General features: G+C 45.4%; 1 long non-coding RNA gene across 2 annotated transcripts in view; it reads right to left on the reverse strand.

The window, feature by feature from the left end:
• Nucleotides 1-9,954, reverse strand: part of LOC125082215 (uncharacterized) — a 34,761-nt gene extending 24,807 nt beyond the window's left edge. For both annotated transcript variants that reach the window (XR_007121914.1, XR_007121913.1), the window contains exon 1: nucleotides 9,846-9,954. This is a non-coding gene — a long non-coding RNA (uncharacterized LOC125082215). The remainder of the gene's footprint in view (nucleotides 1-9,845) is intronic.
• Nucleotides 9,955-13,281: the final 3,327 nt, after the last annotated feature.

Below are 13,281 nucleotides of genomic sequence, written 5' to 3' on the forward strand. Positions count from 1 at the left end.
GGGACCTCCCATGAAAAACAGTAAGAAGTGGAGTTTGATTAGCCTGAGAAACTAAGTTGTAACTGGATCTAGGCTGATGATTATAGGACAATTTACTGGCTCAATAGAACTGGCCAAACTACTGGCTATTCCAAAATGGAGGGAAGTATAATCAGTTCCCTTTGGAGAATCGCTTTCTTTTTCTTGATGGATTACTTCTCCTGAAATACAATTTTCATTATGTCTGTCTAGGGAAAAAAACAAACAGGCTGCATGTCTTGAGCTATGTGTGGGCAAACTTTCATGCCAGACCAGGAGCTACCAGACTTGGACACTGCTCTTAGGCAGCTTCATCTTCCATGACCCCTCCATGTGGACCATGAGTTTGTTCATTCATTCATTCAACAAATATTTACAGGGGGCTTACTTTGTGCCAGGCACATTTCTAGGTACTAGGGATATAGCAGTGAACAAAACAGATAAAGTTCTTTTATCTTCATGGAATTTATATTGTGGTTGAAGGAGACAGATGATAATCACATAAATACTATATACAAGGTGGTGGCAAGTGGTATGAAAGTAAATGATACCAAGAGACAGTGGGGGGTGGGGATAGGTGTCAGGGAGGAAGTGGCTGTTTTGCATAGTGTCATCAGGGCTCCCTGTCTGAGAAGGTGGTATTTAAGCAGAGATCCAAAAAGGATGAGGGAGTAAGACATATGCAGATCTGCAAGAAGGTCATTCAGGTACCACAGGTAGCAGTTTCAAAGGCCCTGAGGCAGGAGGGAAGTGTTTGGCTGGCTTGGGAATATCTAGGAAGAATGTGTGGCTTGCACAGAAGAGGCCAACGGAAATAGACCCCCTGGAGTCTGCAGGGCACTTTCCCTAGGCTCTTACTTTCACTGAGATGAAAAGACTTTAGAAGAGCCCAAGCAGAGGTGTGGACTGCCCTAGCTGGACTTACCCCAACCTCCTGCTGGTCCCCTCATCTCACCTTCTGGGGTTTCTTAGAGCTTGTGCTCTCCTGGCCCATTCCCCCACCCACCCCCAGTCCACCAAGCTAGGGGATCAGCTGTTTATTACCCATCCAGACAAGAGCCATCATTGTTGTCTTCCTAGTTCATGTTAATTTTTGCCTTTCCTTAATTCCTAGTGGACATACCACATGGCAGTCTTTGAAAGTGCTATCATACCCTTCCTTTTCTTCTTCTTCTTCTTCTTTTTTTTTTTTTTAGTATTATTGACACATAGTATTAACACTAATTTCAGGTGGTTTCCCTCTTATGTGCATGTAACTTTCTTCCTTCCCTTGGTAGCCTGATAATATCCATATCCACATGCCCAGGCTAAACCCATATCCAGTAGAGCTGTGATTTCAACCCAGGCTGTCCAACTTCAGCGCTCGTGCTCTTCAAACGAACAGCCTTATCAGGGTTTGGTCCAGACTCCTCACCACCATCACACCCAAAGTCAGGCTTATCAACCTCTTCCTGAAATGTGCTTCCCTACTGCCCATGATCTTTATTTTGGTAAGAGGCTTCACCCAGCTGTCACCCTCTGGGTGGGAAGGCAGCCTCTGTAGCTCCACACCCACTCCATTCCAGTCCCCATACAGCCTCTGCCCAACCCTTCCCTCCACTCTTACCTCTGCCACATTGGCTGAGGCGCTCACCCCTTCTCCTCTTGACGGTGAACCTGGCCTCCCTCCTCGGTATTGTGCTTCTCTCTAACCAATCTTCCCCCTTGCTCCTCAGGTGATGTTTCTAGAAGGCAAATCTGCCTTTATTATTCTCCTGCTCAAACCCCTTCAATGGCTCTCAGAATAAAGTTTAGATTCCTTTGTTTGGCAAACTTTATTTTTTTTAAAGATTTTATTTATTTATCTGACAGACAGAGATCACAAGCAGGCAGAGAGGCAGGCAATGAGAGAGAGAGAGGGGAAGCAGGCTCCCTGCTGAGCAGAGAGCCCGAAGCAGGACTCGATCCCAAGACCCTGAGATCATGACCTGAGCCGAAGGCAGCGGCTTAACCCACTGAGCCACCCTGTTTGGCAAACTTTAAAAAATAAAATAAAGTCTCCAGGACCCAACAACTCTGCTTATTCAGAATTGAGATTCAGCATTTCAACAGAGTAGAACCACAGAATTAAACTAAAAAAGGAAATTATCAGGGAAAAAGACTCACAAGGGTGTTATGTTAAGGTTGAAAAAAAAATAAGCTTAAGTGGAACAGAATAAGGAAAGGATAACTTGGTTTAATCGCCATTCCTGAAAAACAAGCACCCTAGGGTTTCTGACAACTGTAAATTCAATATGTGACAACAGCATGCTGTCACCATCTACAGAAATGCCACTCCCAGGTCCTGCTCTGGGGGTCACACATTTTCAGCAGAATGTTGGCATCCTGGAGTGTCCCTGGAGGAAGATGGCTAAGCTAGTGAGATTCTGCAGACCTAGCCAGGTAGAAAAGTTCTGATTTGTTTGCCTTTCATTCGGTCCCATTGAAATGTGTCCTTGACCATTATGTGCCATGCTTGAAATCACAAAAGTATGTTTGAAACTTAAGATAGCTTCCAGATCACCCCCTGCCTGAGGACTCTAGATCCCCCTCACCCTGCTCCACCTTTCCCCCATTTTCCTCAGCACTTATCTCCCTCTGACATACTATGTAATTTCTTTATTTATTATGTATATTATTGTCTGTCTTCTGCTAGCTTATGACCTTCAAGAAGGCGGGGATCTTTGTTGCCTTTACAGGGATGGACCCCAATATAGTGTGTGTGTGTGTGTGTGTGTGCATACACTAATATACTATCTCTATATCTCTGCTCTTTATATATTGAGTATATATATGTATGTATATATGTGCATATATATACATACACATATATGTACACTGTATAAATGATAGTCTAGCGGAGGCTGACATGGAATTCTGCCCATCAATTTTACTATCTCTCCCTTTCAGCCCAACTGGAAAATGTGCCTTCTATGGTTTCAGCCAAATTGCTAATTTAATGTGTCTTCTGTATTTTCATCCAAGTTGTTGGAAAGTGTGGGGCTATAGGTATGCTGATGTATGTGCCCCAAGAGTATGTAGAAGAATATTCACAGGATCACAGGGTCAAACATTGCAAAAGATTATGTGCACCTGTCAATCAACAGAGGTCTGGTATGCTCATGTAATACACTTTCTCTCATACAGTCTTTTTTTAAATGATCTGCAGGTACTGCTTTATCAGATCTATAGGTACTGATTTAACCTGATTTCCAAGACATACTATTACGTTAAAAAAGGGATTTCCTTCTTTTTTTTTTAATTTCCTTCTTTTTTAGGGCTGATTAAATCCTGCTTTATGAGACAATACAGCTGGTCCTTGAGGACATTATGCTAAGTGAAAAAAGTCAGACAGAGAAAGATAAATACTGTATGATATCACTTATTTGTGGAATCCAAAAAAGTCAGACTTAGAAACCGAAAATAGAATGATAGTTACCAGGGGTTGGAGGATGGAAGAAACTGGAAGATGGTGGTCAAACGGTACAAACTTCCTGGGATGCCTGGGTGGCTCAGTCGGTTAAGCATCTGCCTTTGGCTCCGGTCATGATCCCAGGGTCCTGGGATGGATCTTGGCATCTTGCTCCTTGCTCAGTGGGGAGAGCCTGCTTCTCCTGCTGCCTGCTACTCCCCCTGCTTGTGCTCTCTCTCTCTCTGACAAATAAATAAAATCTTAAAAAAAAAAAAAGGGTATAAGCTTCCAGTTATGAGGTGAACATGTTCTGGAGATCTAATGCACAGCATGGCAACTATGGTTCACATACTTTATTATTATATTATTATATTATATAATATTATATATCATATATTATTAAAGCAATACTTTACTTTAATACTCGATTCATACTTTGAAGTTGCTAAGAGAGTAATACCCTCACCACACACGCACTTGAAGGTAATTATGTGACGCGACAGAGATGTTAACTATTCTTACCGAGATAATCATTTCACAATATATATGTGTATAAACCATCACATGGTATCCCATAAACCTACACGATGTTATATGTCAATTATATCTCAAGAAGTCTTGGGGTAGGGGTGGAGAGTGCATAATATCACTTATTATCCTTCCATGTTTGTGTTTACAACTGGGGGCTTGAACTCACCACCCTGAGATCAAGACCTGAGCAGAGATCAAGAGCCAGATAGATGCTTAACTGACTGGGCCCCCCAGGTGCTTCCTATATATATTTTTTAGTCCTAAGAAATCATAGTATCAGGGACATGTGGTTGGCTCAGTAGGTCAAGCCTCTGCCTTCAGCTCAGGTCATGATCTCAGGGGTCCTGGGATCAAGCCCCTTGTCAGGCTCCCTGTTCAGCAGCATTCATGCTCTTCAAAAGGACGGTCTTTTGAGGGCTCTCTGGCTCTCTTGCTCACTCACTCACTCTCTCTCTGTCAAATACATAAAATCTTTTTAAAAAATTACTGTATCAGCCTTGCCCCTGCTTTTTTTTTTTTTTAAAGATTATTTATTTATTTATTTGACAGAGAGAGATCACAAGTAGATGGAGAGGCAGGCAGAGAGAGAGAGAGAGGGAAGCAGGATCTCCGCCGAGCAGAGAACCCGATGCGGGACTCGATCCCAGGACCCCGAGATCATGACCCGAGCCGAAGGCAGCGGCTTAACCCACTGAGCCACCCAGGCGCCCCCTTGTCCCTGCTTTTGCTTTGGTTTCTTTGCTTGGATTTTGGTGGTCGCATTAGTATTTATTTAACGAGTTTATTTAGGAATAATTGAATGACCAAACATTAATCAAGCCCCACCATGTGTCACGCAGGCACTAGAACCTTTAAATATGTTATTTCCTTTCATCCTAGGACATAGGGGTCACTATTCCTATGCTGTGGTTGAAGAAATTGAGACTCCCCGATTTGCCCAGGATCAGACAACTCCTGGATACTACCGGACCTTACCCTTCCATCCCCACACTCTGTCACGGTGGAGTCTGCCCAGGCATTTCTCTGTGTCTCCTCTGGACACACAGACTATGCCGTGCGCCACTGTACCTGAGCATCGTCTAGGCCTTCAAGGCACTCTGTCTTCCTGTCTTGGAGGAACCTCCCCCCTGCAGAGATGTGGAATGAGGCCGTATTGTCACAGCCCTGTCAGAGAGCAGGAGGCGGTAGGCTCGTCTCTCACCTGCCCAGCAAACGGAACCTCACAGACAGGCCCCAGACTGGAGAACAGCCACCAGTCCTGCTCTGACATGGAGACCCAGTGCCCGCCTGTCCCACTAGCCTCCCTGCCAGCACTGGGGTTCCCTCTCCTACCTGAGGGCTACAGAGGGGGAGGGAAGCCTCAACCCATCAGGGCAGCCTCCATATCAAGACGGGCTCTGTTGTGTCTAAGACAGAAGGCTGGAATTTAGTTAATTTTATCATTTTAGGGAATTCAACTGTTTTAATGAAAAGAGGAGACCTTGGGGCTGGTGGCGTCACAGATAAGGAGTACGGACAGCCGCAGCAGATGGGTGACCTTGTTCTGCTTATTAACTGCTTTCCTTCCCCTCTGCTTTTCCACACCCCCTCCCTTGATTTCATTTTCTAGTCCAAGGTTTTCACACCAGGAGGGGAAGGAATAATTAGCACAGCCAAGCCTTGGGAAAGTGCTGCTTCAGGGCAATCCACATGTGCATGGCCAGACCTGCAGCCTTCAAGTTGGGGTGGGGGGCACCCACTGGAGGGTCGAGGCAGCCAGCCTGGCTCCCCCAAGGGCCAGGGGATAAGGCCCTCGGCTGGCCCAGGCCAGCTGTCTGGGTACAGACACTCCAGAAAGTGTTAACCCAGTGGGCTGAGGAAATGAGGGAGCTGCTAATTCTCAGCTGTGCTAATTCAATCCCATTCGACAAACATTTATTGAGCGCCTATTAATGCTAGGATTCAAAGGTAGAAGCTGGGGTTTCTAAGAGAAGTGATGCTATTTGTCCCCAGCACCCACCAAAGAATCCACCTGTGATTGTTTGGGTTGACAGAGCCCCAAGGGGAGACCTGCCTAGGGATCGAAAGGAAATTACTGGAATAGACTAAAGCGAGAAATGAGCCCAAGAACTGAAACTGGATGGACCACTCAGCCCTGGGAAGCCTGCTCAGAAGATGAGAAGGACCCACACCAGGCGAGGACATGGAGAAGCCTGGGGGTCCCAGGGGGTTCTATATTGTAAATATTCCATCGATCACGCCCTGAAGGACGTCCACCTTTCTCATCTTATAGGTACTGATTTGTGGATTGAAAATATGTTTTCCTGAGATAAATGTCATGTGATAGGGAGTGAGTGTCACTGTGACTGTGACTGTGTGTGTGTGTTGTTAATATGCTTGAACAGCCATGGCCTCTAACCAGTTCCGTCTCTGACTTACACCCTGGGAAGTTTATTCACCACATACTTCTGTTCATTCTATGCATCTCACTGGAAACCCGCTGACATATTTAAAACATGAGACAACTTCATCGGCTTGTAGGTAAGGAGATCGTATGATGTGCTCTAGTTGTATTTCTCTAAAAACAATCCATCCCATATGTAGATGACTTTCCAAGTCGATGTTGGGGTAAATCCCTGGCGCTTTTCAAACAGGGGCGTTTCAGTGATTTGGCTTTATTAGTTTACAATCTGTTCCACACAAGTGCCTGCACAAAACCTTTGTTTTAGCTGAAATGTGCCTTCTAAACTAGAGTGTGCTGTCTCTTCTCTGCCTTCGAGAATAGAGCGTGCTGAACATTCTCTCCATGACTCAGGGTCTCATTAATTATATAATGAGAGCACTCCCACATCGTACAATACAAGTCTTCCAAGTGTTGTTGAAGTGCTCTGAGCTGTTTTCCTTTACACTGACAGAGAATTCATTATTTTTTAAATTTAAGCTTGTGTTTTTTATAATTGTTTTCCTCTTTCCCCCAATGTGAAGCTGTGAATTTTTAAAAAATTGCTTTTGGCTTTCCAAATTTCTCACACCCACTTTGTGGCTGATACTGATAATGATGACAAGCATGCTAACATGAATAACTATTTATTAGGCAGCGACCATGTTACCTGGCACTGTGCTAAGCCCTTCAGGAATATGTCTCCATTTAATCCTTGTAAGACCCCTATGAAGCAGATACTATTTTTATCCTGCTTTAACAGATGAGGACCCAGGGTTCGAGAGATAAATGAACGTGCCCTTCTTCACACAGCTGGAGGCAAGAGGGGAAGTTACACTGACCAAATTCAGAGCTCATGCTGTCTACCCCTCTGCTGTCCTGCCTCCTGCTGTGGCCTGGTCTACGAGCCAATTAAAAACCAGTTATAAATATTTCTAAACTAAGAGTTCTTAGGCTCCGAGGGAGGATCTGTGATGCTCTCTAATTTGTAAAGTCCCTGAGCCTTCACAGAAGTCCTTTCCTTTCTGTCATTTTTGTCCGTGGCATAGTTGAAATACCTAAGATTGCTGGCAAAGTGAAGCTGGCTAACTATGGTGTTTTGTTTTGTTTTTCGGGAACAACACCTTGCTTTTATACACCACTAATCCTAGAATTTGTCCAGAGACATTCATATTGAGCACCTTGTTTATCTTTATAACATCTCTGACATGTACTTTCATTAGGAGGCATTATGATGGCAGCTTTACAACTTTTAAAATGAAGTTAGGAACACCAAGCACAAAAGGGAGAATCTGTAGGAATCATGGATGTGCAAGCTGACCCCAACATTTCCTTGACCCATTGTCCCAAGCTGTAGGACCACTTGGCTCTCAGAAGCCCAAGATCTACTCAGATACCATTAGGCAAATATTTGTTCTCCTTTTCTGTTCTTTTCCACGTTTTTCCATTGCTCCCACACTGCTTGCTGACGTGGGAGGCCCCATGCCAGGTGCCAAAGGCAGCTTTCTTCCCTCCCATTCCTTCACGCAAATAGCTACTATAGACTCAGAAGGGTTTGCAGACTTGATGACCGTATCTCTTCACCTATTCAGCAGATGGCCATTCCATTCTTCCAGTTTCTCAGGTCAAGCCCTTAAAGTCATTCCTGACTTTTCTCTTTCACGGCCAACCTGTTAGAAAATCCTGTCAACCCTACCCCTCAAAACATATCCAGAATCTGATCCCTTCTCACCATGCCCCTGCTCACCATCTGATCCCAGCCTTCCTCACCCTCCAGGTTATGGCAACTTCCTCCCTGGGGGCTCTCTGCTCCCAGCCATGACCCCTCCCTCATTTTAGTCTCCAGATGGTAGCCAGAGCACTTCCGCCACAAGTTAAGACAGACCGTGTCACCCCTCTGCTCAAAACCTTCCCGTGGCCCCAGCTAAGGCCAAACAACCACCAAAGACCTTTGGAAGGCCTGCACCTCCCTCACCCTGGTCTCCCCCACCCACTCTGTCCCCCTCCCCTCTCATCACAGTGGCCTCCTCTAGGTAATAGTTGTGTGTGTCCTTTTAGAGTTCAGAGTTTGGTTTTTGGCTTTTGACTTTCAAGCTTTTGACCTGAAAACGAACACTGTAATGCTGTCTAGAGAGCTGCCCAGGGGTCCTCAGGGGACTTGGTGGTGCTTGACTTTCTTCAAAGGGCCCTAACCATCCCCACCCAGGGCAGTGGACGGTTCCCTCCTTCGAGCAGGTGTGCTCCACCCACCACCGGCCCCTCCCCCGCAGGCCACAGCAAACACTGGTGGCGACAGTCAGGACACATTTTCTTTTTCTGTTTGCTGTATGTGGCAGAATGCCCAGGGCCGGCCCAGCACTGGCATTTCAGGGAGAAATTCCTGGCTAAAGAGACACCTAGAGAAAAAGGGAGGCATGGAAATCCCTACAGGTCTCAACAGTTAGCCTTCAAAGCAGGTCGGAAATGGGGCAGGTTAGCAGGAAGGCTTGGGGGCTAGCTCAGGCCCAAGCAAAGCCAAATCAGAGAGCTGGGCATCTGGAGGGAGGAGCCCTTCATAGGCCAGCACCTCCCCCCCAACTAGGGGTCAACATCTGGGTGCCCAGGCAGCCAAGGCCAAGTTCTTTCTTCTGCCTCAGCACTTCTCAGTGTGCAGGGTCAGGGAGGGGTCGGCCCACTGGCAGACCATCTCTGTTCTCAGCCACATCAGGCCGCACCTGCGCACACTAGATGCCCAAGCCTGCCTGCCTGGGAAAGGAGTGTGTCCAAGCTGGCCCTCTTCCTGCCCCCCTGCTCCCACCAACCCCCTTTTCCTTTGATCAGGAACCCAGAGGCCCCGCCACCAGGTGTTCTTAAAACCCATTCTTCAGCCTATACAAACGGCTACTTCCCCTTCTGCTTTCCCGTCCTTCTGGACTGACAAAAGGGCCCTGCTCCCAGAAACACTGTCTCCTGGAGTCAGGAGAATTCCTGGAATGGGCAGGGACCTTGCCTGAAAAAGAGAAAGGACAACTATAGGTAAAGGCAGAGGGAAGCAAGGGGCAGATCAAAGAGAGCCTGGACAGGGTCAGGAGGAGGGAGTGCTGGCAGGGAGACAAATGAGGCTCCCCGAGGGGTCAGCCCAGGGACAGGCGTGCCTCGGCTCAAACGCACAGTGACAGCGCAGAAGCGCTTAGGGAAAGACCGTCATTGCAGAGACAATAGATGGCAAAGATAAGAGAAGGTGTAAATTAATGGAGAAAAGGGCCGGCCAGAGATAAGGGTATCTCCCTCTAATTAAAAACGTACAGCCTCTCCATCTCCAAGGTTGGTGGTGTCCCAGACTGTCCTGTGTCTGAGCTGGGGTGAGAGCTGAGGCCCAGGAGGGGCAGAAATCTTGCTGGTTAATAATTAGCTCCTAACTGACTCGGCCCTATCCCCAGACAGAAGGAGTGAACCATCCCACGTTACCTGAGATGAGGAAGGGCGCAACTTGCCTAACTCAGGAAGAGCTGGTGGCAACTTCGGCTTTCCACAGTGTCCTCTCCTCTAAGGCTGACCAGGGTAGGACCTTTTCTGATGTTTCTGGCTTTTGTGGTTGTTGGTCAGTTAGTTGTTTATAATTCTGGTTCTAAAATTCTAAGCTCCGCCTCTAATACTGAGTCCATTTGAACTTGATCTTGCCTGTTCCATACCCCAAAAGGGGGCTCAGTTGGCAATTTCTGGCAAGATTCATCTGCCTACAGTCAGAACTGATTGAGAGAGCAGAATGAGAGAGACAGTAGATGCCAGAGCCGGGCTGTCTGGGCACACATCCTGCCTTGTCCACCACTACCTGTGTGACTTGAATACAAGTTACTCGACTTCTCACAGGGTGTTGTTTGTGCCAGGCAAATAGTAAGCACTCAATGAATGCTAGCTGCCATCATCACCATCATCGTCAATTCAGTCAGTACCATCTTCCCCATACGCGCCCCCCCAAACTGGGAGCAACGCCTGCCCCGCTAGAACTGCAGGCCCATTTCCTGTCCAAGCACATCAGCGTCCTCTCGCTCCCTCAGCACCGATGCCTGTGGATGTATCTGAGGACAGACATTTCAGAGGATGAGACAAAGGAACCAGTATCTCAGATGTAAGTTGTGGGGGCAGGAGAAGACTATACACACCCAAGAATACAGTCTGTAAATTCCAGCATCCTCCCTCTTTCCTCACATCCAGTCTTTTTTTTTTTTTTAAGATTTTACTTTTTATTTGAGATAGAGTGAGTGAGAGAGAGAGAGAGAGAGAGCACAAGCAAGGACAGAGGGAGAGGGAGAATTAGGCTTGCCTGCTGAGCAGGGAGCCAGACATTGGGCTCAATCCTGGGATCACGACCTGAGCTGAAGGCAGATGCTTCACGGACTGAGCCACCCAGGTGCCCCCATTCTCACATCCAGTCCTTCACCAAACCTGTCTGGTATACCTCCAGAATAAACCCTGACTCCATTCATTTCTTTCCATCTCCACTGCTGCCCCCACCTCCAGTCAAGGCCTCCATGATCCTCCACGTGGACGGCAGCATTAGCCCGCTGACTGCCCCCCCACTTCGACTCCTACCTGTACCCATAATCTGTTGTACATGCAGCGTGTACAGTGATATTTTAAAAGCTATGACTACCAGAAACTACATCACTTTCCTGCTAGAGTCCCCCTCCCCCAACCCTCAATGGCTTTCCACTGCACTTCAGATAAAATCTCCAGTTCTTAGCTGCCTTAAATGACCCTGTATGACTGGCCCTTACCCACCTGTACAATCTCACCCAGAGACGTGCTCCTCCTTGTCTACCACACTCCAGCTTCACTGGCTTCCTTTCAGTTCTTCAAACAACCTCTCCTCCTCTTCAAAGGCCCAGCTCCTTTTCAAGTCTTAGCATCAATGGCATTTCTGCAGAAAAGGCTTCCCTGGTCACCCTCCCTAAATACCTCCCCAACTCTTCCCTTTGAGTCTCTTCTACAGCAACATGTTCATTTGGTTCATTGTGTTTATTTCTATAATTAGATACTTACTTGTTTTTTTCTTCTTTTTGTCTCTGTCATGGTGCTGCACCAGTGCGAAAAAAGAGGTCTTGCGTGAACAGTAAGAACTGAGAAGTAAAGACATTTCCTTTTGCTTCTCTTCTCAACACATTTTTTAATCCAAAAACACTGAAAACAAGATAACACAAAATTAGAAATCCGATGCAAGTAAAAGATGTTTAACTTCAAGCAAAAATATAAGAACCACAAAATTGATGGAACAGCAGTTAATACAGAGGATAGGGATAAAAGAGCAGTACTGAAAACAAAGGGATTGCTTGGAAGTCCGTGTGAGAAGCAGTCACTTCCTCATCTCTGTACTGCAGCCAGGCAACTACTTCTCACCATTGCCATTCCTCTACCCTGTATGACTCCATAATGGAACTAGAGTCATTCTCTGGGGAATTCAAACAGAAGAGCTTCTATCCTGGAAGTTCTATTTCCAAATACAATGAATTCCAGAAATACATAAAGAAGAAAGTGGAAGTGTTATGGGCTGAATCGTGCCCTCTCAGAATCCATATGTTGAAGTCCCAACCCCCAGTATTTCAAAATGAGGCCATTAGGGTGGGGCCAATATGACTGATGTTCTTATAAGAAAAAGAAGAGACAGCAAGGATGCACATGGACAGAGGAAAGACCATGTTAGGACACTGGGAGAAGGCAGCCATCTGCAATTCAAAGAGAGAAGCCTCAGAAGAAACCAGACTTATCAGTGCCTTTGATCTTGAACTTCTAGCCCCTAGAACTATGAGAAAATAAATTTTTATTGTTTAAGCCATCCAGCCTGTGGTATTTCTTACTGCAGCCCTAGCAAACTAATACAGGAAATTATAAAAAAAAAAAATAGTAATATAAGAAAACTTAAGGGGCACCTGGCTGGTTCAGTTGGTAGAACATTCAACTCTTGATCTCAGGGTCATGAGTTCAAGCCCCATGTTGGGCATAGAGCTTAGAAAGAGAAAGAAAGAAAGAAAGAAAGAAAGAAAGAAAGAAAGAAAGAAATCTGAGCACAAAGTATTAGGACAAGACACATCACTAAATTTCACAAATAAATGGAAAGAAGATTCTGAAAGCTTCCATAAAGGAATTATAGGTCATACTTAAGGGGTCATGTGTGAGATGGAATCAAACTTTTCAACACCATCATTGGATGTTAGAAGATAATGAGATAAGAGCCTCAAAATTCTACATATAAATTATTTTCTACTTGGAATTTTATACCCAGTCAAATAGCAATCAAGTGTGAGAGTAGAACAAAAACATATTTTAGATGTTTAAAGAGAAGGGGGGAAAATGTGCTCCTTCCACACTTTTTCTCAGGAAGGTAATAGAGAATATGTTCCACAAAAATGAAGTAAGTCAAAAGAGAGTAAAACCTGGATCCAGCAAGCAGAAAATGCAGCAGAAAAGAGAAGGGATGAAATTCTTAGCATGACAGCAAAGGGGAGTTACACGACATCAGCTCTATAACCGCAGGTCAACCGAGCAAACATTTCTGATTGAAGCAGAAAGTCAAAGACTCCAGTGGAAAATGTTGAGAGGCACTTACATTTAAAAGTAAAGGAGCTATTGATGGACGAGGGAAACTTAGTCATTTAAAGAAAACCTAGTAGATAAAATAAGTCAATCATTATTATCTCCAGGAAAAATAAATTTCGAACAGAGAAGGAAATGTGATCAGAGTGCAGAATTTGGTATAACCATGAATAAGATATATAAATCTATAATAATTAAAATCTGAATATGAATGTGATCAGAGTTGGAATAGAATTATATTCTAAGAATAAGAAAAGGAGAGAGGAATTTAAATGAACTATTAGTCCATAAAAGGAAGCCAGTGGTTTATATC

The sequence above is a fragment of the Lutra lutra genome, chromosome 12 (genome assembly GCF_902655055.1).
Source record: "Lutra lutra chromosome 12, mLutLut1.2, whole genome shotgun sequence".
Taxonomy (NCBI): domain Eukaryota; kingdom Metazoa; phylum Chordata; class Mammalia; order Carnivora; family Mustelidae; genus Lutra; species Lutra lutra.